Here is a 22,739-nt window from a genome sequence, read left to right on the forward strand (position 1 = left end):
ATAGGTGTTTGATTTTTAGGAGCTTCCAGTTATCTGGTTTCTCTTCATCATTTTTGGTAATGTTTTGTATTCTGTTTATGCCTTGTATTAGGGCTCCTAACGTTGTCCCTATTTTTTCTTCCATGATCTTTATCGTTTTAGTCTTTATGTTTAGGTCTTTGATCCACTTGGAGTTAGTTTTTGTGCATGGTGTGAGGTATGGGTCCTGTTTCATTTTTTCGCAAATGGATATCCAGTTATGCCAGCACCATTTGTTAAAAAGACTACCTTTTCCCCAATTAACTGACACTGGGCCTTTGTCAAACATCAGCTGCTTATATGCGGATGGATTTATATCTGGGTTCTCAATTTTGTTCCACTGGTCTATGTGCCTGTTGTTGTACCAGTACCAGGCTGTTTTGACTACTGTGGCTGTATAATAGGTTCTGAAATCAGGTAGAGTGAGGCCTCCCACTTTCTTCTTCTTTTTCAGTAATGCTTTACTTATCCGGGGCTTCTTTTCCTTCTATATGAAGTTGGTGATTTGTTTCTCGATCACATTAAAAAATGTCATTGGAATTTGGATTGGAAGTGCATTTGTATGTATAGATAGCTTTTGGTAGAAGAGGCATTTTTACTATGTTAGTAAGTCTTCCTATCCATGAGCAAGGTATGTTTTTCCACTTATGTAGGTCCTTTTTAGTTTCTTGTACTAATAGTTTGTAGTTTTCTTTGTATAGGTCTCTTACATCCTTGGTAAGATTTATTCCTAAGTATTTTATCTTCTTGGGGGCTACTGTGAATGGTATTGATCTGGTGATTTCCTCTTCGATGTTCTTTTTGTTGATGTAGAGGAATCCAAGTGATTTTTGTATGTTTATCTTATAACCTGAGACTCTGCCGAACTCTTCTATTAGTTTCAGTAGTTTTCTGGAGGATTCCTTAGAGTTTTCTGTGTATAAGATCATGTCATCTGCAAATAGAGATAATTTTACTTCCTCCTTGCCAATCCGGATGCCCTTTATTTCTTTGTCTAGCCTAATTGCTCTGGCTAGGACCTCTAGCACAATGTTGAATAAGAGCGGTGATAAAGGGCTTCCTTGTCTGGTTCCCATTCTCAAGGGAAATGCTTTTAGGCTCTCTCCATTTAGAGTGATGTTGGCTGTTGGCTTTGTATAGATGCCCTTTATTATATTGAGGAATTTTCCTTCAATTCCTATTTTGGTGAGAGTTTTTATCATGAATGGGTGTTGGACTTTGTCAAATGCCTTTTCTGCATCAATTGATAAGATCATGTGGTTTTTGTCTTTTGTTTTATTTATATGGTGGATTACATTAATGGTTTTTCTAATATACCTGGTATAAATCCCACTTTGTCGTGGTGGATTATTTTTTTGTTATGTTGTTGAATTCTATTGGCTAGAATTTTGTTGAGGATTTTTGCATCTATGTTCATGAGGGATAAAAAAAAAAGGATATAGGTCTGTAATTTTCTTTTTTTTGTGGTGTCTTTACATGGTTTTGGTATCAGGGATATGGTGGCTTGATAGAATGATTTAGGTAGTATTCCATCATTTTCTATGCTTTGAAATACCTTTAGTAGTAGTGGTGTTAACTGTTCTCTAAAAGTTTGGTAGAACTCTGTAGTGAAGCTGCCTGGGCCAGGGCTTTTTTTTTTGTTGGGAGTTTTTTGATTACCTTTTCAATCTCTTTTTTTGTTATGGGTCTATTTAGTTATTCTGCTTCTGATTGTGTTAGTTTAGGTAGGTAGTGTTTTTCTAGGAATTCATCCATTTCTTCTAGGTTTGCAAATTTGTTAGAGTACAATTTTTTGTAATAATCTGTTATGATTCTTTTAATTTCAGTTGGGTCAGTTGTGATGTGGCCCATCTCGTTTCTTATTCGGGTTATTTGTTTCCTTTCCTGCATTTCTTTAGTCAGTCTGGCCGATGGTTTATCAATTTTGTTATTTTTTTCAAAGAACCAACTTTTGGCTTTGTTACTTCTTTCAGTTGTTTTTCTGTTCTCTAATTCATTTAGTTCAGCTCTAATTTTTATTATTTGTTTTCTTCTGGTGCCTGATGGATTCTTTTGTTGCTGACTTTCTATTTGTTCAAGTTGTAGGGACAATTCTCAGATTTTGGCTCTTTCTTCTTTATGTATGTGTGCATTTATCGATATAAATTGACCTCTGAGCACTGCTTTTGCTGTGTCCCAGAGGTTTTGATAGGAAGTGTTTTCATTCTTGTTGCATTCTATGAATTTCTTTATTCCCTTCTTAATGTCTTATATAACCCAGTCTTTCTTAGCAGGGTATTGTTGAGTTTCCAAGTATTTGATTTCTTTTCCCTAATTTTTCTGTTATTGATTTCCACTTTTATGGCCTTGTGGTCTGAGAAGATGCTTTGTAATATTTCAGTGCTTTGAATTCTGCAAAGGTTTGTTTTATGACCTAATATGTGGTCTATTCTAGAGAATGTTCCATGTGTGCTAGAAAAAAAAGTATACTTTGCAGCTGTTGGGTGGAGTGTTCTGTATAAGTCTATGAGGTCAAGTTGGTTGATTGTAGCAGTTAGGTCTTCTGTGTCTCTATTGAGCTTCTTACTGGAAGTCCTGTGCTTCTCCGAAAGCGGTGTGTTGAAGTCTCCTACTATAATTGTGGAGGTGTCTGTCTCACTTTTCAGTTGTGTTAAAGTTTGTTTTATGAATCTTGCAGCCCTGTCATTGAGTGCATAAATATTTAATATGGTTATATCTTTCTGGTCTATTGTCCCTTGAATCGTTATATAGTGTCCTTCTTTATCCTTTGTGGTGGATTTAACTTTAAAGTCTATTTTGTCAGAAATTAATATTGCTACTCCTGCTCTTTTTTGCTTGTTGTTTGCTTGATATATATTTTTTCATCTTTTGAGTTTTAGTTCGTGTCTCTAAGTCTAAGGTGTGTCTCTTGTAGGCAGCATATAGACAGATCATGTTTCTTTATCCAGTCTGAGACTCTCTGTCTTTTTATTGGTGCATTTAGTCTGTTTTACATTCAGCGTAATTATAGATAAGTATGTGTTTAGTTTTTTTTTTTTTATGTGTTTAGTAGTGTCATTTTGATGCCTTCTTGTGTGTGTTGTTGGCATTTTCATTTTTCCACTTACTTTTTTGTGCTGAGACGTTTTTCATTGTAAATTGTGTGTTCCTCATTTTCATAGTGGTTGAATTTATGTTTGCTGAGTTTTTATGTTTTTCTTGGTTTTTATTTTGCATTATGGAGTTGTTATACCTCTTTGTGGTTACTTTAATATTTACCCCTATTTTTCTAAGTAAAAACCTAACTTGTATTGTCCTGTATCTCCTTGTTTCCTTGTCCATATGGCAGTTCCATGCCTCCTGTATTTAGTCCCTCTTTTTGATTATTGTGATCTTTTGCATATTGACTTCAATGATTCCCTGTTTTGAGCTTTTTTTTCTTTTTAAAATTAATCTTATTTTGTTTTTGTGATTTCCCTATTTGAGTTGATATCAGGATGTTCTGTTCTGTGACGTTGTGTTGTGCTGGTATCTGATATTTTTGATTTTCTGACCAAACAATTTCCTTTAGTATTTCTTGTAGCTTTGGTTTGGTTTTTGCAAATTCTCTAAGCTTGTGTTTATCTGTAAATGTTTTAATTTCACCTTCATATTTGAGAGAGAGCTCTGCTGGATATATGATCCTTGGCTGGAGTTTTTCTCCTTCAGTGCTCTATATATATCATCCCATTGCCTTCTTGACTGCATGGTTTCTGCTGAGTAGTCCGAACTTATTGATTCCTCTTTGTAGGAGACCGTTCTTTTATCCCTGGCTGCTTTTACAATTTTCTCTTTATCTTTGGTTTTGGCAAGTTTGATGATAATATGTCTTGGTGATTTTCTTTTTGGATCAATCTTATATGGGGTTCGATGAGCATCTTGGATAGATATCCTTTCGTCTTTCATGATGTCAGGGAAGTTTTCTGCCAACAGATCTTCAACTATTCTCTCTGTATTTTCTGTTATCCCTCTCTGTTCTGGGACTCCAATCACACGCACGTTATTCTTCTCGATAGAGTCCCACATGATTCTTAGGGTTTCTTCAGTGTTTAAAATTTTTTATTTGATTTTTTTCAGCTATATTCATATCAATTCCCTTGTCCTCCAGGTCCCCCACTCTGCATTCCAGTTGCTCGAGTCTGCTCCTCTGACTTCCTATTGAGTTGTCTAATTCTGTAATTTTGCCATTAATCTTTTGGATTTCTGAATGCTGTCTCTCTATAGATTCTTGCAGCTTATTAATTTTTCCACTGTGTTCTTGAATAATCTTTTTGATTTCTTCCACTCCTTTATCAGTGTGTTCCTTGGCTTTTTCTCTAGATTGCCTTATTTCATTTCTGAGGTCATCCCTGATGTCTTGAAGCATTCTGTAAATTAGTTTTTTATATTCTGCATCTGGCAATTCCAGGATTGTATCTTCATTTGGGAAAGATTTTGAATCTTTAGTTTGGGGAGTTGTAGAAGCAATCATGGTCTGCTTCTTATGTGGTTTGATATCGATTGCTGTCTCCGAGCCATCTATAAGATATTGTAGTGATTTATTTTGTATTTGCTCACTGCGTCTTATCTTGTTTTGTTTTCTTTCAATATACGTAGATGGGCTACTAGATTGCGCTGTCTTGATTGTTGTAGCCCTTGAATCACTTATGTCGTATTACCAGCTGGTTTGGGCTGTTACCAGATATATAAGCCTAAGAGTCCATTCAGTATTCTTGAGTAGAAACTGATTTTGGGTCATCAAGTGTGTGATGCAGACTGTCACCTATCCACGTAGAGGAGTAGTGGTGATAGTTGTGTGCACCAGAGTCTAGTAGCAGCAGGGGGTCACACTCCAGGGGGGGCAGGGTGCTGACAGGCTTCCCCCAAGTGCCAGTGAGGTAGGTGTGTCTCTTTTCCTACAGCACTTTGGTGGGTGGGCTCTGCAGCTATACCTTAGGCACCAAATGCATGTACCTCTAAAGATTGGTAGGTGTCACTATCCTCAGACCCCTAAGGCAGGAGGCTAGGTGGTCTGGGGGGAGCTTCAGCCCACAGTTCCCCATTGTGGGTCAGTGAGGGCTCTGTTGAATATGCAGAGATATCAGACCTGGGAAACTTGTCTTTCCAGTAATCTGCTAAAACAGTTACAGTCAGATCTGTATCAGAATTGTCTTTGCATTATAATAGCCACCTTGTTCCCTGTAGGGATGAAAGCCCAAGACTGTGGATCTTATATGCTTGGCTGGAGCTGGTTCTGTATTTTTAGTGCAATTAGGGAAGGATTTTTGGTCCCTGGGTTTTTTTGTAGCTGCTTCTCTCAGGCCAGGAGAATGGGTTAGGAAAAGACGAAAAAAAAAAAAAAAGAAAACCCGCAGTGCACTTCACTCTCTGGCTCAGGAAATTCCAATGTTAATGAAGCCGCCTGGGAAGGGGAGGGGAGGGATCAGATAAATAGGAGAGAGTAGCACCCAGTATATAGACAAAGTTACTTATCTTGTTTGGTGATGAATGTTTTATCTGAGATTCCCGAGGGGTGTGTAGTCTGTGTGGGTTGGCTGGGTCGAGATTGCCTCCGAGGGTCAGGCCCCGTGTCCTGTGCTTGTGCTGTCTCAGAAGCCAGTTTAGTTCCTCTGCTCCCAGTCCAAAGCTCAGCGCCAAGGTTCCCCGGCTGGGACGCCACACTCCAGGCTCCAAAATCAGCAGCTGCCTCCTGGTGACTTCTCCTCCTGTCAGCTGTGTTGCTGCGCTGTTTGTGTGTACTGGCTGGGCTTCTCCCGAGGTCACTTCTGGGGGCTAGGGCTGTGACCTGTCTTTGCGCCGTCTCAGGATGCCATGCTCAGCTCCCCCGTGCCCAGTCCAAAGCCTGGGGCCAAGGTTTTCTGACTGGGATGCTGGCTCCAGGCTCCAAAAGCAGTTGTTGCTTTCCCGTGGTTGTTCGTTCTCAGTCTCTGTCACTCAGGTCAACTCTTTAGATCTGTGTTTGATGGTTAGGGCTCGTAGATTGTCATGTATGTGATCGATTCACTTGTTTTTCTGAGTCTTTGTTGCAAGAGGGATCTGAAGTAGCTTCTACCTAGTCAGCCATATTGGCCCCCCCTCTGTGTAGTAGAAGCATTTTGCAGAACAGATTAGCTGCTGAAACTGCTTTTCCCTCTTTTTCTGCCACCTTGGTCTCAGTCATCAATCACTAGTAGTAGTTTTTCCCTGAAACTGATCTGCTTGCTGCAGAAGTACCTGGGTTTGAAGGGAATAAAGCTCCACAGGTTCTTGCATAATTGCTTTTAGGAAACCCTTGGGTCAGACTCTCAGCTTGTGGTACATGATGTGAAAACTAAGAAGGGCCAGGTCCCCTTGGGGAGCAATGGTTGGTGGAAGGGCCAGGGGTGGGGACTTTACTTCCTGCTGCTAATGTGGCATCCTTGGTTGTGTCTGGGATGTGAGGGCCCCAGGGTACTGGGAAAAGTGAAGAACATATGTCATGTGAAGAACAGGTATCATGTATCAAGTGAAGAACATGTATCATGTCCTCATGGTAAACACAGTTGTGTTCACTGTGTTCTTTGGAGACCCTCCATCATGGTGGTGAACTTGGAGTCACTTGGGCATGTGACTATGGGTGAAGCCAGCTACGGATTCCAGGGATACAGTGGCAGAGAATCTCCCCGTATTTGTATTTCCAAAAACATGAGTACACAGTCTCTCAGGGATGGAGTGTCAGTGTGGTGCATCCCCAAGGTGTGGTTGATTTGCATATTGCTGGGGACCATGATGTGATTTCAGGTGATTCACAGCCTTTTGTCATTGTTGTTTTGTGTTAATTACTGTGTACTTAGTTTTATGATTATCTTCTCTTTAGAGCATCTTCAGAGAATGGTTTTCCATTTATGGTAGTGATATGGAATTTCTTTTGAAAATACTTAAGAAAAAAAAAGTAAGTTGATTTAAAGAAAAATAGCATGGAAATAGCAGTACTAGTGGAATGCAGATATGCAAGACGTTGTGATGGTGGTAAGTGAATGTTGTTGTATGTCTTTGAGTTGATTCCAACTCACGGTGGCCCCACGTAAGAGAGTGGAATGCCCCATAGTGTTTTCTAGGTTTTAATCTTTACAGGAGCAGATCTTCAGGTCTTTCTCCTGTGGAGCTGCTGGGTGGGTTCGATCCACCAACTTTTTGGTTTGCAGCTGAGTACTTAACTGTCGTGTCAGATGCTTTTATTAAATGTTGTTTGCATGGCTTGGTTCACTGTCCATGTGTGTGCCACACAGTCAACATGCTCCCTTCTCTCTTATGCTTGTCTCTGCTGATATTTGGTGTAAACTGAAACCTCTAAGGATGTACCTCTTGGCCTCTCTGTTACCCCAAAATGACTTTTGAGTTTTTAATAATAAACTCCACTGCTAGGTCACTTGAAAAAGGTGTTTACTGGTAATGATGAGAGGAGGAGGAAGAGGAATGGATAATGAGAGATGACAACCACACACTCACTTTCCTGTCCCACTTGGCAGTTGATCAGGTGTTCCTCTCTATTCTCATTAAGTCCTCTTAATGACCCCATGAAGTGGTGCTGTTTCTATCCTTATTTTATGAATGAGGAAACAAAAACTCAGTGGAGTAAAGACCACCCAGTCTGTACCCACAGGCAGGCCTTCTGACCCACTCTGGCATTGAGCCGCACAGGAGACCTGTAACTTCATACCAAATCTGTGAAATGCTCTCCATGATTTGTGGAGTGGGAAAGTGTTTTATCTCTTGCCACACATCAAATTACCCGACACTTAGTGGTTTAAAACACACGAAACAGGCAGTTTCTCACAGACTGAGCAATCTGAGAGAAAGAGAGGCAGAAACCACAGTGCCTTTTATGACCAATCCTTAGAAGCCATATGCCAGCACTTCTGGCACATTTTATGAATCATTCAAACCAACCCTAATAAAATATGGGAGAGAACTACCCAAGTGTGGGAATGCCAGGAGGAGAGATTACTGGGGCCATCTTGGAGGCTGGCTACCACACCCCTTGTCCTGGCTTCCTAGGGTCGTCATATCAGAAATACCACCAGTGCGTGGCTTTAAAGAACAGAGAGTTATCTTCTCACGGTTCTGGAGGCTGAAAGTCTAAATCAGGGTCTTGGCTGTGTTGATTTCTTCTATGGACCTCTCTCCTAGTTTCTGGTATCTGCTGGTGATCCTTTGCTTGTAGATGAGTTCTCACATAGAGTCTGTCTTCTCTCTGTGTGTGTCTCTGTCTCTTCTGTTCTTTGTATAGCTCAGAAGTGATTAGGTTTAGGACTCATCCTACTCTGGTATGCCTTCACTAACATAACAAAAGAAAAACCCTATTCCAAAAAGGATCACATTCACAGGTACAGGGGCTAAGACTTTACTACACATTTTTGGAGGACACAATTCAATCTATAACACCATTCTTATTCTTAAAATAATTGTGTCTTGTAGCTTCATACCAAGTCTAAGAAAAGAAAACATAAAGATGGGAAAATGAGGCATGGAGTAGGAAAGTGACCTACAGTCTTGAAGTTGGTAATCTCTTAGGCTGGGTTCCCTAGAGAAGCAAAACCAGCAAAGTGCACAAATATATGTATATAGAGATTTATAGCAAGGAAATGGCTCATGTGCTTGTAGAGGCTGGGAAGTCCCAAGTCCTCGGATCAGGATAGAGGCTTCTCCTGATTTATGTAGCCGCAGGGACTGGCAAACCCAAGGCAGGCAGTTCAGAGAGCAGGGCTCTTGTTCACAGGCTGTGAAGATCAACAAATCCCAAGATCGGCAGACAAGACTGCAGAGCTTCTGATTCACATAGCTGTAGGGGCTGGCAAACCCAAGATCGGCAGGTTGGAGAACAGGGCTCTTGCTTACAGGCTATGAAGAACAACGAATTCCCAAATCAGCAGTTAAGCTGCTAGCTCAAGTCCCAAGAACTGGAGGTCACATGAATAGGAGGCAGCTGCAGGATCCAGCAAGGGCAAAAGCCAGAATGTCCATTTGTATTCGGATGCAGGCCACACACCCAAGGAAGCTCCCTTTCGACTGACTGGCTATTCACAGCAGATCCCATCATGAGGCTGATCATATATAAACACTGAGAATCATGGCCCAGCCAGGGTGTCACACAATCTTAACCATCACAGTGATGCAGATGCTTTTAAAAGGAAAGTAGTCGAGAAAGCTGGGGCAGAAACTCTCTACCTTAAATGCTAATGGCACTCAATAGGATTAAATAAATAAATAAATAAAAGTAGCTGCCTAGTTGACCCTGACTCATGGCAACCCCATGTGTGCCAGAGTAGATCTGGGTTCCATAGGGTTTTCAGTGGCTGAGTTTTCCAAAGTAGATTGCCAAGCCTTCTGACCAAGGCATCTCTGGGTGGACTTGAACCTTCAACCTCGCGGTAACAGCCAAGCATGTTCACTGTACCACGCGGGGACTCTTTTGTGAAGATAGGACCACACCAACCCTACCGTGCTACCCACAGTGTTGCTGGCCTGTGTCCTTCTGGCTGGAATCCCATGTGTCTGCCTCTGCCCTACCTTGGAATGTGTCACAGGTAAGAGTGGTCCCTTTTGTGCCCCCTGTTGGTGGTAACCATTTCTGGATGGTAGTCTGTCTCACACATTTCAAAATATAAAACGTGTTCACTGTTTGATTCAGTAATCACACTTCCAGGAATTTATATCTTGGAGATGATTATACGAGTATGAGATGTCTTTGTATGAGTGTATTTATTGAAGGGATGATTATAGTAGCAAAAAAAAAAAAGAAGATACATCCTCAATATCCATCAGTGAGGGATTTTTAAGTAAATTGCATGCATCCATGAAGTCCAATTCCAAGCTGCTACTAAAACATCATGGTGGTGGATTTATGTTTATTGACTTGGAAAGATGCTCCTGATGTTGTGGAGTGAGAAATACAGCATATATCATATGATTCCAATTATGTGCAATTATGTTCATGTATCTCCCTTTCTCTGGATGCAGAGAGAGATGTCAGAAAGGCAGATGAGAAGTTCAGCTAAACTTGATTTTTGCATTTTTCTTTGGGCTCTTCTGTTTGGTTTGACTTTTTTAGAGCAAGCAGTTATTTTTCTTGGTAGTGTAGTAATGATATTGGTAATGACTATAAAATAAGCAGTGGGTTCTGGGTGGGGGATGGAGATGTGTTTTTAGGGCAGCTGACGGCATGTTAGAGTTTGATTCTCAGTCGTCGTGGAAATGCTGATGTCCCCTGTTAGTTGCTGTCGAGTCAGTTCTGACTCCTGGAGATCCCACGTGTGCAGAGTAGAACTGGTCCGTAGGGTTTTCAAGGTCTCTTTGTTGTCATTGCTGTTGTGTGCCGTCCAGTTGGTTCCAACTGATAGCAACCCTATAAATGACAGGGTAGCGAAAATGAGGCTTACAAGACTGAGTCAGGCCCTGATACAGACTTTTTGGTTCATGATGGCCCCAGGGGGCAGGATGTCTCAGACTGTGGCTTCTTATTCCTCTTTTCACCGTTCCACTTACTCGAGCCCTGGTTGCGCAGCGTTAAGAGCTCCTTGGCTGCTAACCAAAAGGTTACCAGTTTGAATCCATCAGCCGCTCCTTGGAAACCCTATGGGGAAGTTCTACCCTGTCCTATAGGGTCACTGTGAGTCAGAATCGACTTGGTGGCAACAGGTTAGGGTTATTTTGGCTCTTCTTAAACTGCCAGTTCTTCTGTTTTTGACCCCCAGCTCTTCTATTTTTTCCCAGAAAGACCACTCCTGGATAGAAGTTGAGTTTCACTTGCATCCAGAATAAGAAGATGATAATTGTGATAGCAAAGGAGCCCTGGTGGTGCAGTGGTTAAGCGCTCGACTGCTAACTGAAAAGTCAGCAGTTCAAACTCACCAACTGCTCCGCGGGAGAAAAGACCTGGTGATCTTCTCCCATAAAGATTAGCGCCTACCACGTACATATATGGGTTAGACTATGGATATTTTTACACACATGTTTGTATGTACAGTGTATTTGTATGTAAATTCATATATATAATAGAACACAAAGGGGGCACAGTCATAGAAGCTTCGTAGGCACATTCAAACACTTTGAGGGACCAAGTCACTGGGGCTGAGAGCTTGGGAGCATGGTCTTGGGGGACATTTAGTTCAATTGGCATAACACAGTTCATAAAGAAAATATTCTACATCCTACTTTGGTGAGTAGTGTCTGGGGTCTTAAAAGCTTGCGAGTGGCCCTCTAAGATACATCCATTGGTCTCATCCTGTCCGGTGCAAAGGACGATGAAGAAAACCAAAGACACAGGGAAAATTTTAGTCCAAAGAAATAATGGACCATATGAACCACAGTTTCCACCAGCCTGAGCCCAGAAGAACTAGATGGTGCCCAGCTACCACCCTGACATTTCTGACAGGGATCACAATAGAGGGTTCTGGACATAGCGGGAGAAAAATATAGAACAAAATTCAAATTCACAAAAAAGATCAGACTTACTGGACTGACAGAAACTGATGGAATCCCTGAAACTATGGCCTCTGGATACCCTGCTAACGCAGAATTGAAGCCACACCCGAAGTGCACCTTTGAGCCAAAGATTAGACAGGCCTATAAAACAAACAATAGCATACGTGAGGAACGTGCTCCTTAGATCAGTTTAGTTTATGAGACCAAATGGGCAATGCCTACCCAAAGACAAAGACAAATGGGACAGGAACAGTGGACGAATGGACATGGGGAGCCCGGAGTGGAAACGGGGAGAGTGCTGACACACTGCCAGGATTGAAACCAAGGTCAGGAAACAATTTGTGTATAAATTTTTTTTTTTTATTGTGCTTTAAGTGAAAGTTTACAAATCAAGTCAGTCTTGTACATATACATATTTATATACATATACACCTTGCTGTGTACTCCTAGTTGCGCTCCTTCTAATAAGATAGCACAGTCCTTCTCTCCACCCTGTATTCCCTGTATCCATTCAGCCAGCCTCTGTCCCTGTTCAGCCAGCCTCTGTCCCCCTCTGCCTTCTTATCTCCCCTCCAGAACGAAGCTGTCCACGTAGTCTCATGTGTCTACTTGAGCCAAGAAACTCACTCTTCACTAGTATCATTTTCTGTCTCATGTTGTTGTTGTTAGGTGCCATTGAGTCGGTTCCAACTCATAGCAACCCTGTGCCCAACAGCATGAAACACTGCCCGCTCCTGCGCCATCCTTACAATCGTTGTTATGCTTAAGCTCATTGTTGCAGCCACTGTGTCAATCCACCTCGTTGAGGGTCTTCCTCTTTTCCACTGACCCTGTACTCTGCCAGGCGTGATGTCCTTCTCCAGGGACTGAACCCTTCTGACAACATGTCCTAACTAGGTAAGACGCAGTCTCGCCATCCTTGCTTCTAAGGAACGTTCTGGTTGTACTTCTTCTAAGACAGATTTGTTCGTTCTTTTGGCAGTCCATGGTATATTCAATATTCTTCGCCAACACCACAATTCAAAGGCGTCAGCTCTTCTTCGATCTTTCTTATTCATTGTCCAGATTTCGCATGCATATGATGTGATTGAAAATACCATGGCTTGGGTCAGGCGCACCTTAGTCTTCAGGGTGACATCTTTGCTCTTCAACACTTTGAAGAGGTCCTTTGCAGCAGATTTGCCCAATGCAATGCGTCTTTTGATTTCTTGACTACTACTTCCATGGCTTCCATGGCTGTTGATTGTGGATCCAAGTAAAATGAAATCCTTGACAACTTCAATCTTTTCTTCGTTTATCATGATGTTGCTCATTGGTCCAGTTGTGAGGATTTTTGTTTTCTTTATGTTGAGGTGTAATCCATACTGAAGGCTGTGGTCTTTGATCTTCATCAGTAAGTGCTTCAAGTTCTCTTCACTTTCAGCAAGCAAGGTTGTGTCATCTGCATAACGCAGGTTGTTTATGAGTCTTCCTCCAATCTTGATGCCCTGTTCTTCTTCATATAGCCCAGCTTCTCAGATTATTTGTTCAGCATACTTTTTTTTTTTTTTTACAGATTAAATAGGTATGGTGAAAGAATGCAACCCTGACGCACACCTTTCCTGACTTTAAACCAAGCCCCACAGTATGACAAACTGACAGACACGTGGGGGTTCTATCTCATAGACCAGTCCAATCCCTGTCTGAATGGTTGGTTTTGGGAAAGGTTCCAGTCTTGGGCTAACAGAAGGTTGGGGGACCATGACTTCCGGGGTCCTTCTAGTCTCAGTCAGACCATTAAGTCTGGTCTTTTTTTTTTTTTTTTTAATTTTTATTATGCTTTATTTTTTTTTTTTAAGTGAAAGTTTACAAATCAAGTCGGACTGTCATACAAAAATTTATAAACACCTTGCTGTATACTCTGATTTGATCTCCCCCTAATGACACAGCATACTCCTTCCCTGCACTCTCTATTTTCGTGCCTATTTGGGCAACTTCCGACCTCCTCTACCCTCTCATCTCCCCTTTAGACAGGAGATGCTAATATAGTCTCATGTGTCTGCTTGATCCAAAAAGCTCATTCTTCACCAGTATCATTTTCTATCCCATAGTCCCGTCCAATCCCTGTCTGAAGAGTTGGCTTTTGAAATGGTTCCTGTCTTGGGCTAACAGGTCTGGGGACCATGACCTCTGGGGTCATTCTAGTCTCAGTCAGACCATTAAGTCTGGTCTTTTTATGAGAATTTGGGGTCTGCATCCCACTGCTCTCCTGCTCCCTCAGGGATTCTCTGTTGTGTTCCCTGTCAGGGCAGTCATTGGTTGTAGCTGGGCACCATCTAGTTCTTTTGGTCTCAGGCTGATATAGTCTCTGGTTTATGTGGCCCTTTCTGCCTCTTGGGCTCATAATTACCTAGTGACTTTGGTGTTCTTCGTTCTCCTTTGGTCCAGGTGGGTTGAGACCAATGGATGCATCTTAGATGGCCGCTTGCTAGCGTTTAAGACCCCAGAAGCCACTCTCCAAAGTGGGATGCAGAATGTTTTCTTAATAGATTTTATTGTGCCAGTTGACATTGTTGTCCCCTGAAACCATGGTCCCCAGACCCCCGTCCCTGCTACTCTGGCCTTTGAAGCATTATGTTTACTCAGGAAAACTTCTTTGCTTTTGGTTTAGTCCAGTTGTGCTGGCCTCTCTTGTATTATGTCCTGTCTTTCCCTTCACCTAAAATAGTTCTTGTCTACTATCTAATTAGTGAATACTCCCTCCCTCCCTCCCTTCCCACCCTCATAACCCTCAAAGAATATTTTCCTCTGTGTTTAAACTATTTCTTGAGTTACTATAATACTGGTCTCATATAGTATTTGTCGTTTTGCAACTAACTTCACACAGCATAATGCCTTCCAGATTTCATGTTATGAAATGTTTCATGGATTTATCATTGTTCTTTATTGATACATAGTATTCCACTGTATGAGTATATTATAATTTATTTATCCATTCATCCATTGATGGGCACCTTGGTTGCTTCCATCGTTTTGCTGTTGGAAAACAGTGCTACAATGAACATGGGTGTGTATATATCTGTTCGTGTAAAGGCTCTTATTTCTCCAGGATACATTCTAAGGAGTGGGATTGCTGGACTGTAAGGTAGTTCTATTTCTAGCTTTTTAAGGAAGTGCCAAATCGATTTCCAAAGTGGTTATACCATTTTACATTCCCACCAGCAGTGTATAGGTGTTCCAGTCTCTCCACAACCTCTTCAACATTTATTCTTTTGTGTTTTTTGGATTAATGCCAGCCTTGTTGGCGTGAGATAGAATCTCATTGTAGTTTTGATTTACATTCTCTAATGGCTGATGATCATGAGCATTTCCTCATGTATCTGTTAGTGCCTGTTCATATCCTTTGCCCATTGTTTAATTGGGTTGTTTGTCTTTTTATTGTTGAGTTTTTGCAGTATCATGTAGATTTTAGAGATCAGACGCTGATCATAAATGTCATAGCTAAAAACTTTTTCCCGGTCTGTAGGTAACCTTTTTACTCTTTTGGATGAGCACAGGTGTTCGATTTTTAGGAGCTCCCGGTTATCTAGTTTCTCTTCTGGTGTTTATGCTTTGTTAGTAATGTCGTGTATACTGTTTATGCCGTGTATTAGGGCTCCTAGTGTTGTCCCTGTTTTTTCTTCCATGATCTTTATTGTTTTAGGTTTTATATTTAGGTCTTTGATCCATTTTGAGTTAGTTTTTGTGCATGGTATGAGGTATGGGTCTTGTTTCATTTTTTTTGCAGATGGATATCCAGTTATGCCAGCATCGTTTGTTAAAAAGACTCTTTTCCCCATTTAACTGACTTTGGGACTTTGTCAGATATCAGCTGCTCAAATGTGGATGGATTTATGTCTGGATTCTCAATTCTGTTCCATTGGTCTATGTATCTGTTGTATCTGTACCAGGCTGTTTTGACTTTTGTGGCAGTATAATATGTTCTAAAATCAGGTAGAGTAAGGCTTCCCACTTTGTTCTTCTTTTTCAGTAACGCTTTACTTATCCAGGCCTTTTTCCCTTCCATATGAAGTCGGTGATTTGTTTCTCCATCTCATTAAAAAATATCATTGGAATTTGATCGGAATTGCATTGTATCTATAGATGGCTTTTGGTAGACTAGACATTTTTATAATGGTGAGTCGTCTTTTCCATGAGCAAGGTATGTTTTTCCACTTCTGTAGGTCTCTTTTGGTTTCTTGCAATAGTGTCTTGTAGTTTTCTTTGTATAGGTCTTTTACGTTTCTGATAAGATTTATTCCTAAGTATTTTATCTTCTTGGGGGCTACTGTAAATGGTATTGATATGGTGATTTCCTCTTCGATATTCTTTGTTGGTGTAGAGGAATTCAACTTTTTTTTTTATTGGACTTTAGATGAAGGTTTACAGAACAAACTAGTTTCTCATCAAACAAGCAGTACACACACTGTTCTATGACATTGGTTAACAACCCCATGACATGTCAACACTCTCCCTTCTCAACCCTGGGTTCCCTATTACCAGCTTTTCTGTTTCCTCCTGTCTTCCAGTCCCTGCCCCAGGGCTGGTGCACCCCTTTAGTCTTGTTTCGTTCCATGGGTCTGTTCAATCTTTTGCTGAATGGTGAACCTCAGGAGTGGCCTGAAAGGGTGCCCAGGGGCCATACTCTCAGGGTTTCTCCAGTCTCTGTCAGGCCAGCAAGTCTAGTCTTTCTTTTTGAGTTAGAATTTTATTCTACATTTTTCTCCAGCTCTGTCTGGGACCCACTATTGTGATACCTGTCAGAGCAGTGAGTGGTGGTAGCCAGGCACCCTCTAATTGTACTAGACTCAGTCTGGTGGAGGCCATGGTAGATGTGGTCCATTAGTCTTTTGGACTAATCTTTCCCTTTTGTCTTTAGTTTTCTTCATTCTTTGTTGCTCCTGAAGGGATAAGACCAGTGGAGTATCCTAGATGGCTGCTCACAGGCTTTTAAGACCCCAGATGCTACTCTCCAAAGTAGACTGTAGAACATTTCTTTATAAACTATGTTGTGCCAGTTGAGCAAGATGTTCCCTGAGACCTTGGTCTCCACGGCCCCCAGCCCAGCAGTTCGGTCCCTCAGGGAGTTTGGATGTGTCTGTGGAGCTACCATGGTCTTGCCTTGTACAGGTTGTGTTGGCGTCCCCAGTATTGTGTACTATCTCACCCTTCACCAATGTTACCTCTCGTCTTTTATCTATTAAGTGTTTTTCCATCCCTACCCCTCCCCTCCCTCATAACCATCAAATAATATTTCTTTTTGTATGTGAACATTTTCATGAGTTTTTACAGTAGTGGTCTCATACGGTATTTGTCCTTTTGTAACTGACTTATTTCACTCAGCATAATGTCCTGTGCTGATTTCCTTTTGTTTGTGGATTTCTTTTGTTTTTGTAGATTTTGTTTTTATTGAGACTTCATGTTTTTCTTCTTTATTTTGATGAGTAGGTTTGTTTACTTTCTTTGTGGTTACCTTGAAGTTTACCCTTATCTTCCTAGGCTTGAAAAAAAAAAAAAAAAAAGGTTTGAACCAGTCTATTATTAGTTGGTTTCACTTTGCCTTCCTCTCCTTTAGAAATTCTATACACACACTGTTTATTCCCTCTTTTATTGTTCTGATGTTGTTATCATTTACAGATTAACCTCTCTGGTTCCCTGTTGCAATTCTTTCGGTTTTGGATAGTCTTTGAGAGTTCATTTCTTAGGTTGGTATCTGGCTGGTACAATCTTGCATCCTAGATTTGGGCTGCCATCTGACGTTGTTTGTTCTCAGAATGAAGGACTCTAATAATTGTCGTAAATTTGGTTTGGTTTTTACATATTCCCTTAATTTCTGTTTATCTGGAGATATCCTGATTTCACCATCATATCTGAACAAAAGTTTTTGCAGAATATATTATTCTTGGTGGGCAGTTTTTTTCTTTCAAGGTTTTATATATGTCATCCCATTGCCTTCTTGCCTGCATGGTTTCTGCTGAATAATCAGAGTTTAGTCTTATTGTTTCTCACCTGTATGTGACTTTTTGTTTTTCTTGTGCTGCTCTCAGGATTTTTTGTGTTTGGTTTTAGCAAGTGTGGTTATGATATGCCTTGGTGTTTTTCTTTTGGGGCCTATCCTGTATGTGGTTCGTTGAGTTGCTTGGATGGTCGGCTTTTCGTCTTTGATGATACTAGGGAAGTTTTCTGTCAGCAATTCTTCAATGATCCTCTCTGTGTTTTCCGTTTTCTCCCCCTGTTCTGAAACTCCAATCACTCGCAGATTTTTGCTTTTGATTGTATCCCACATAATTCTCAGGGTTTCTTCATTTTACTTCATTCTTTTTTCTGACTTTTCCTCAAAGAGCATAGTAGCCAAGTGTTTGTCTTCAGTTTTGCTGACTCTGTCTTCTATCGTTTCACAGCTGCTCCTCAGCCCTTCTATAACACTGTCCATTTCTGAGATCTTGTTATTTATCTTTTGGATTTCTAATTGTTGTTTTTGTATGATTTCTAGTTGTGAATTTATTTTGGCATTTTATTCTTGTATTACTTTCCTGAATTGTTGCATTTTTTTGTCTGTATTTTCCATGCATTTGTCTGCCTTTTTGAAAAATTTGTCTATTTTTCCTTCATTTTTGTCTTTTTTGCTTCAACTCTTGGATTGCTCTGAGTATTAGAGATTTGAATCTCTGTCAGGTAGCTCTAGTGCCTTTTATTCTACTGGAAAGTCATCTGGTAGTTTATTTTGGACACCTTCTGGACCCATATCCTGTCCTTTTTTTTTATGTTTTGATACTGTCTGCTGTCTTTGGGACATTCAGAAGTTATTTTCTTTGTTTCTTAATTGTAGATTCGTTTGTTTTGTCCTGCTTTTTTGTTTTATTTGGTTATGTCTGAGCAGGTGGGCTGTGTATTCTTTATTGTTTGCTCTTCCGTAGTCATGATACTTTTCACCTCTTGTCCAATGGGCAGGGCCAGCCATTCAGCTATGGTGCAGCAGGGCAGGTCCAGCTTAAGGGGAGGGGATGGGATGGGTTGTTTGTCGCAAGTACCAGGGCTGCCAACAGGGCGGGTCAGGAATCAGTGCTGGGCAGGTTCTGGTTGGCCGTGCTTGTGCGGCTCGGGGGTGTGATGTTTAGTGCATGGTGCAGGAAAGGGGGGGAGGTTGTGATACATGGAGCTAACAGGGGCATGGGAAAGGAGAGAGAGGAGAGAAAAACAGGAGCTAAAACACCAAGTAAATGAAAAGAGAAAGAGAGAGAGGAAAAAAAAGACTGATAAGGGAGCTGCCACTGGAGTGGAGAGAAGAGAAACTGAGAAATGGAGAAAAGCAAAAAGAAAAAGGGAAAAAGAAAGAAAAAAAATAACTAGATAAAAATTTGAAAAAGAAAAAAGGAAAGCCCCCAGGAGTCATGGAGCTCCACTGGTGGGGCTGCTGATACTGGGCAAGTGGCTCCTAGGCTGTGCAGTATAGCCTTGCTAGAGGGGGTATAGATGTCACACAGCACCAGGTATTTAGGAGGCAGGAAAAGAAGATAAGTGTAGAGAGATGAGAACTGAGATATGAAGACAGACAGAAAGGGAAAAACAAAGAGAAAAGAAAAAGAAGAAAAGAAAAAAGGAATTTCCCCCAGGGATCCCACCTATAGGGCTGTGCAGATTGGGGGAGGGGCTCCTAAGCTGTGCAGTGCAGGCTGGCTAGAAGAGGTTCCTAAGCTGTGAAAAGAAAAACAAAACAAACCAACAAAACAGAACAAAGCAGCACAAGGTGGGAAAAAGCCCCAGGGATCCCACCAGTGTGGTGTCATGCGCTGGGGGAATGGTTCCCCACTGGAGTATGGCTTCATAGCCTTTCAAGAAGAAGCAAAGGTGGCACATGCAGCTAGATGTTCCAGAAAAGGGAGGGGGGTGGTGATGGGAGGCACAGAAGTAACCAAAAGAGACGGAAAGAGCCAACACCAGCTCAGGGGCCCCGCCAGTGTGGGCAGGGTGAATCCAAGCAGCCTGAGGCCAAAGCAGTTGTCTCCCAGCCAAGAGACTGTGGCTGGCAGGAAGCAGAGAAGGCCCAACGCGGGTGGAAAGGAAGAGGGGCTAGGAAAGCGTATATTGCTCGTTACCGGGTGCTCTGTCTCCTGCTGGGAACTTTATGAAGCTGCTTTCCTGTACTCCCTATCTACTGATATCCGACGTGGGTGGATTCCCAGCAGCATGGACGCTGCACTTCCCAGGCAGCTAAGCCACTGCAGCTAGCCAGGAAACTTGGATGTAGAGCAGTGGGGAGAGAATAGGGGGTGGGAGAGCATGTATCACTGGTTACCAGGTGCTCTGTCTCTTGTTGGGAATTTTGTGAAGATGCTTTCCTGTGCTCCCTGTCTGCCGATCTCCGACTGGAGTCCAAGATGGCGGATCTTTGCTGCCTTAGCTGCTGGGGCTCACCGCACGTATCTCTCCTCGCTCTCCATCCTGTGTAAGTTTCTTATTCCATTTGGTGTTTGGTTGAGTTCCCTATCTCTTCATTTGGCACTTCAGGTTCTAGGAATGACATTTGTCTCTGTTTTACTTAGTTTTCCAGGTCTTTGCTCTGGAGGGACAGCATGGTGCTTGTGTCTATGGCGCCATGTTGGCTGGAAGTCTCCAATTGATTTTTCTATGTTTATCTTGTGTCCTGATATTCTGCTGAACTCTTCTGTTAGTTTCAGTAGTTTTCTTGAGTATTCTTTAGGGATTTGTGTGTATGACATCATGTCATCTGCAAATAGAGATACTTTTACTCCTTCCTTACCAATCTGCATGCCCTTTATTTCTTTATCTAGCCTAATTGCTCTGGCTAGGGCCTCCAGCACAATTTGAATAAGAGTGGTGATAAACAGCATCCTTGTCTGGTTCCTGATCTCAAGGGGAACGCTTTTAGACTCTCTCCATTTAGGATGATGTTGGCTGTTGGTTTTGTGTAAATGCACCTTATTATGTTGAGGAATTTTCCTTCTATTCCTATTTTGCTGAGAGTTTTTATCCTGGATGGGTGTTGAACTTTGTCAAATGCCTTTTCTGTATCGATTGATAAGATCGTGTGGTTCTTATCTTTTATTTATATGATGGATTATATTGTTTTTGTAATGTTGAACCATCCCTGCATATCTGGTATGAATCCCACTTAGCCATGGTGAATTCTTTTTTTGATATGTTGCTGAATTCTATTGGCTAGAATTTTATTGAAGATTTTTCCATCTAAATTCTTGAGGGTTATAGGTCTGAGATTTTCTTTTTTTGTGGTGTCTTTACTTCATTGTGGTATCAGGGGTATGCTGGCTTCATAGAATGAGTTTGGGAGTATTCCATCCTTTTCTATGCTCTGAAATACCTTCAGTAGTAGTGGTGTTAACTCTTCTCTGAAAGCGTGGTAGAACTCTCCAGTGAAACTGTCAGGGCCAGGACTTTTTTTTTTGGGGGGAGTTTTTAAATTACATGTTCAATCTTTTCTTTTGTTATGGGTTTATTTAGTTGTTCTACCTCTGTTTGTGTTAGTTTAGGTAGGTAACGTGTTTCTAGGAATTCATCCATTTCTTCTAGGTTTTCAAATTTGTTAGAGTGCAATTTTTCATAGTAATCCGATATGATTCTTTTAATTTCTGTTGGGTCTGTTGTGATATTGCCCATCTCATTTCTTATTTGGGTTATATGCCTCCTCTCCTGTTTTTCTTTTGTCAGCTTGGCCAATGGTTTATCAATTTTGTTAATTTTTTCAAAGAATTAGCTTTCGGTCTTGTTAATTCTTTTAATTGTTTTTCCGTTCTCTATTTCTTTTAATTCTGCTCTAATTTTTATGATTTGTTTTCTTTTCATGCCTGAGGGTTTCTTTTTTTCCTCTTTCTATTTGTTCAAGTTGTAGGGATAATTCTTTGATTTTGGCCGTTTCTTCTTTTTGTATGTGTGCATTTATTGGTGTAATTTGACCTCTGAGCACTGCTTAGCTGTGTCCCAAAGGTGCTGATAGAAAGTGTTTTCATTCTCACTGGCCTACGAATTTCTTTTTTACATCCATAATTTCTTGTATAACCCTGTCATTTTTGAGCAGATGTTGTTCAGTTTCCAAGTATTTAATTTCTTTTCCCTGCTTTTTCTGTTATTGATTTCTACTTTTATGGCTTTATGGTCAGAGAAGATGCTTTGTATATTTTGATGTTTTGGATTCTGCTAAGGCTTACTTTATGACCTAATATCTCGTCTATTCTAGAGAATGTTCCATGTGCACTAGAAAAGAAAGTATTCTTAGTTGCTGTTGGGTGCAGTGTTCTGTATATGTGTATAAGGTCAAGTTGGTTGATTGTGGCATTTAGATCTTCCATGTCTTTATTGACCTTCTTTCTGGATGTTCTGTCCTTCACTGAAAGTGGTGCGTTGAAGTCTCCTACTGTTATTGTGGAGCTGTCCATCTCACTTTTCAATGCTGTTAGAGTTTGTTTTATGTATCTTGTAGCCCTGTCATTGGGTGCATAAATATTTAATACGGTAATATCTTCCTGGAATATTGTCCTTTTAATCATCATATAGTGTCCTTTCTTGTCCTTTGTGGTGGATTTAACTTTAAAGTCTATTTTGTCAGGAATTAATACTGCCACTCTTGCTGTTTTTTGATTGTTGTTTGCTTGGTATATGTTTTTCCATCCATTGAGTTTTAGTTTGTTTGTTTCTTTAAGTCTAAGGTGTGTCTTTTGTAGGCAGCATATAGACTGTGTTTTTCTTTTAATCCGTTCTGCCACTTTCTCTTTATTGGTGCACTTATTCTATTTACATTCAGTGTAATTATGGATAGGCATGAGTTTAGTTCTGTCATTTTGATGTCTTTTTGTTGGGTGCTGTTGACAGTTTCTTTTTCCCAGTTAATTTTTTCATGGTGAGTAGTTTATGTACTGTCTTTTCCTTTTATTCATTGGTGTTGATTTTGTTTTTGCTGAGTCTTTATGTTTTTCTTGTATTTTATTTTGATATGTAGCATTGTTAGTCTCCTTTGGGGTTACCTTAATAGTTACTCCTGTTTTTTAAGTTTAAACCAAACTTTTATTTCTTTATAGCACCTTGACTTCCTCTCTATATGAAAGATCTATGACAGCATTTTTTAGTCCTTCTTTATTTTCTTAATGTTGTCATCTTTTACATAATGAGATTGCTGTTTCCCCGTTTTGAGCGTTTTTTTAAATCTTGATTGATTTTTGTGATTTCCCTGTCTGGGTTGATACCTGGTTGCTCTGTCCTGTGTTCTAGTC

Source organism: Loxodonta africana, chromosome 12 (genome assembly GCF_030014295.1).
Source record: "Loxodonta africana isolate mLoxAfr1 chromosome 12, mLoxAfr1.hap2, whole genome shotgun sequence".
Lineage (NCBI taxonomy): Eukaryota > Metazoa > Chordata > Mammalia > Proboscidea > Elephantidae > Loxodonta > Loxodonta africana.